General features: G+C 44.6%; 1 pseudogene; it reads left to right on the top strand.

Moving 5' to 3' along the window:
* On the top strand, positions 1-1,063 carry LOC129045053 (actin, cytoplasmic 1-like; annotated as a pseudogene).
* The last annotated feature ends 3,288 nt before the right edge of the window (positions 1,064-4,351 follow it).

Below are 4,351 nucleotides of genomic sequence, written 5' to 3'. Positions count from 1 at the left end.
AGCATGGGCAAGGCCAGCTTCGCAGGCGACGATGCCCCCTGGGCCGCCTTCCCCTCCATCGTGGGGCACCCGCGACACCAGGGCATGATGGTTGGCATGGGCAAGAAGGACTCCAATGTGGGCGATGAGGCCCAGAGCAAGAGAGGCATCCTGACCCTGAAGTACCCCATCTAGCATGGCATGGTCATCTACTGGGATGACATGGAGAAGATCTGGCACCACACCTACAATGAGCTGCATGTGGCTTTTGAGGAGTACCCTGTGCTGCTGACCAAAGGCTCCCTGAATCCCAAGGCCAACCATGAGAAGATGGCCCAGATTATGTTTGAGACCTTCAACCCCCCAGCCATGCACGTGGCCATCCAGGTCGTGCTGTCCCTGTACGCCTCTGGCCATACCACTGGCATCGTGATGGACTCTGGCAACAGGTCACCCACATGGTGTGCATCTATGAGGGGCACGCCCTCCCCCACACCATCCTGCATCTGGACCTCGCTGGCCAGGACCTGACTGATCGCCTTATGAAGATCCTCACATTGCGCGGCTACAGCTTCACCACCTGCAGAGGGAGAGATCCTGTGTGACATCATCAAGGAGAAGCTGTGCTAAGTCGCCCTGGACTTTGAGCAGGAGATGGCCCCCACGGGTCCTCCTGGGAGAAGAGCTATGAGCTGCCAGATGGCCAGGTCATCACCAGCAGCAACAAGCAGTTCCACTGCCCTGAGGCGCTCTTCCAGCCTTCTTTCCTGGGCATGGAATCCTGTGGCATCCGCAAAACTACCTTCAAATCCATCGTGAAGTGTGACGTGGACATCCACAAAGACCTGTACGCCAACACAGTGCTATCCGGCAGCACCACCATGTACCCCGGCATCGCCCTGCAGGATGCAGAGGGGGATCACCACCCTGGCTCCCAGCATGAGGAGGATCAAGATCATTGCTCCTTCTGAGTGCACATACTCTGTGGATGCGTGGCTCCATCCTGACCTCATTGTCCACCTTCCAGCAGTTGTGGATGAGCAAGCAGGAATATGATGACTCCAGTCCTTCCATTGTCCACTGAAAATGCTCCTAGGCAGACTGTTCCTTAGTTGCGTTACACCCTTTCTTGACAAAAACCTAATGCGCAGAAAACAAGAAGAGATTGGCATGGCTTTGTGTGTGTGTGTGTGTGTGTGTGTGTTTGTGTTTGTGTTTGTTTTTGGCTTGACTCTGGATTTAAAAACTGAAACTGTGAAGGAGACAGCAGTCGGTTGGAGTGAGCATCCTCCAAAGTTCTACAATGTGGCCAAGGACTTTGACTGTACATTGTTCTTTTTTTTCTTTTTTTTAATATTTATTTTATTTATTTATTTATTTTGGGACAGAGTCTCACTCTGTTGCCCAGGCTGGAGTGCAGTGACGTGATCTTGGCTCGCTGCAACCCCCACCTCCCAGGTTCAAGTGATTCTCCTGCCTCTTGGTAGCTGGGACTACAGGCATGTGCCACCACACCCAGCTAATTTTTTTTTTTTTGTATTTTTTTTAGTAGGTACGGGGTTTCACCATGTTGGTCAGGTTTTTTATTTTTTTTGTATTTTTTTTAGTAGAGATGGAGTTTCACCATGTTGGTCAGGTTTTTTTGTCTTTTTTTTAGTAGAGACAGAGTTTCACCATGTTGGTCAGGCTGGTCTCAAACTCTTGACCTCAAATGATCTGCTTGCCTCATCCCGCAAAGTGCTGGGATTACAGGCGTGGGCCACCATGTCAGGCCACATTGTTCTTTTTTAAATAGTCATTCTAAATATCGTAAGGTGTATTGTTACAGGAAGTCCCTTGCCCTCCCAAAATCCAGCCCACTTCTGTCTAAGGAGAATGGCCCAGTCCACTCTCAAGTCCACACAGGGGAGGTGATAGATTGCTTTCGTGTAAATTATGTAATGCAAATTTTAAAAATCTCCCCCTTATACTTTTTTATTTTGTTTTATTTTGAATGATCAGCCACCGTGGCCCCCCTTTTTTGTCCCCCAGCTTCAGACGTTTGAAGGCTTTTGGTCTCCCTGGGAGTGGGTGGAGGTGTGGAGGCACTCAGGACTTACCTGTAGAGACCAGTTGAATAAAAATGCACACCTTAAAAAAAAAAAAAGATAAAATTCAAGTATAACAGGCAGTGGTCTTAAAACCAGTCTTTATCCCAATAGCCATCAACATACTCTGCTGATTGTCATTTGTTCTCTGTAGTGACTTGTTACATTTTAAGACTGTATTTTTAGTTATCAGAAGAAAATCTCATTGGCTGCTTTGCAGTCCTGCCCTCTGTTCACATAGCCTATGCCACAAACACTGCTTTCCCTGAGCCTGGCTTCCCAGAGACAGCTGTCTTCCAAGACCTCAAGGCCCCTTTGCACTTAAAGTTATTGAGGACACCAAAGATCTTTTGTTTATGTACGTTATATATTTCTATATTTACCCCATTTGAAATTTAAGTGGATACATTTTAATAATTTATGTTAAAATGACAATAATAAACCCATTGCATTTAAAGATAACTTTTTTTTTTTGAGATGGAGTCTCTCTCTGTTGCCCAGGCTGGAGTGTAGTGGCACAATCTTGACTCACTGCAACCTCTGCCTCCCAAGTTTAAGTGAGTCTCCTGCCTCAGCCTCTGGAGTAGCTGGAATTACAGGCATTTGCCACCACGCCCGGCTAATTTTTGTATTTTGACTAGAGACGGTGGTTTCACTGTGTTGGCCAGGCTAGTCTTGAACCGCTGACCTCAGGTGATCTGCCTGCCTGGGCCTCCCAAAGTGCTGGGGTTACAGGCGAACCTGTAATCACCTTACAATGTGTTTATACAGGCTGACATTATTGAGTGCTAACTAATCTATTCCAGGCACTCTGCTAAGCAGTTTATATACATTATCTCAAGTAATTGTCTCAAAACTCTATGACATTGATACTATTACCCTCCTACAGAATGTGAAACTTTGGCTTAGGGAGAGCTTCAATGACTTGCCCAAGGTCAGATAGCTAGTAAATGGCAGAGCTGTTTGAACCAATGTCAACATGAATATCTTTTATAAAGTTAACAAGAAGTTGGTTCTATCAATTTTAGTTTGAATGGACTGTAAGAAGGGACAACTACACCTCAATAAAATTGCTGACAAGCCACTAAGCCAGACAGAAGCGACAAAGGAAATCAACCTCAAATCACACAATGTCCAAATCAGAATTATAGCTGTATCTATACAGATAGAGATTTTTAAAAATTATCCATTTTGTTTCTAAGTAGTTGTAGCAATGTTTCTTCTTTTTAATTAAAAAAAAAAAAATACTGGCCGGGTGCAGTGGCTCACGCCTGTTATCCCAGCACTTTGGGGGGCCAAGGTGGGTGGATCACTGAGGCCAGGAGTTTGAGACCAGCCTGGCTAACATGGCAAGACCCTGTCTTTACTAAAAATACAAAAATTAGCCAGGCATGGTGGCACACACCTGTAATCCCAGTCACTCAGGAGGCTGGGGCATGAGAATTGCTTGAACCCGGGAGGTGGAGGTTGGAGTGAGCCAAAATTGCACCACTGTACTCCAGCCTGGGCGACAGAGTGAGATGCTTCTCAAAAAATAAAAAAAAGATATATTTATTTATATAAAAAAGAGAGGGAAAAAAATATATTTATATATAAATATATTTATATAATATATTATATGTGTATGTATTTTTCCTCTTCTTTTTTATAGAGATGGGGGTCTTGCCATGTTGCCCAGACTGGTCTCAAACTCCTGGGCTCAAGCAATCCTCCCACCTCAGCCTCCCAAAATTCTGGGATTACAGGCGTGAGCCTGTAACTAAACTTGAGGCATCAGTCTGTTTCTAAGCTTGCCATAGACATCTTCAGTGCATGTCTGCTTTTTGATTACCACAGTCGCTAATCATGGGTTATAAAAATATAGAATTCAAATATGTTAGGGCAATAATAAATTATATATAGATGCATTGATGTTGCAGTACATAAATGAGCCTTTCAGTCACTTTGCATTCTAGATAGATGTAATCCTTTTTAAAAAAAATTAATTGCTTTCATCTTGAGCCTGGGATGTCAAGGCTGCAGTGAGCCATGATTGCATTACTGCACTGCAGCCTGGGTGACAGAGAGAGACCCTGTGTCATAAACATAAATAAATAAATAAATAAATATTTTAAAAAAGATTCTAAGGCTGAGCATGGTGGCTCACACCTATAATCCCAGCACTTTGGGAGGCTGAGGCAGGAGGATTGCTTGAGACTAGGAGTTCGAGACCAACCTGGGCAACATAGAGAGACTCCTGTCTCTACAAATAAAAATTAAGAAAAATTTATTGGAGGCTGCAATGT

This window comes from Pongo pygmaeus, chromosome 8 (assembly GCF_028885625.2).
Source record: "Pongo pygmaeus isolate AG05252 chromosome 8, NHGRI_mPonPyg2-v2.0_pri, whole genome shotgun sequence".
In the NCBI taxonomy this organism is placed as follows: domain Eukaryota; kingdom Metazoa; phylum Chordata; class Mammalia; order Primates; family Hominidae; genus Pongo; species Pongo pygmaeus.
This window is presented reverse-complemented; position numbering and strand designations above follow the sequence as displayed.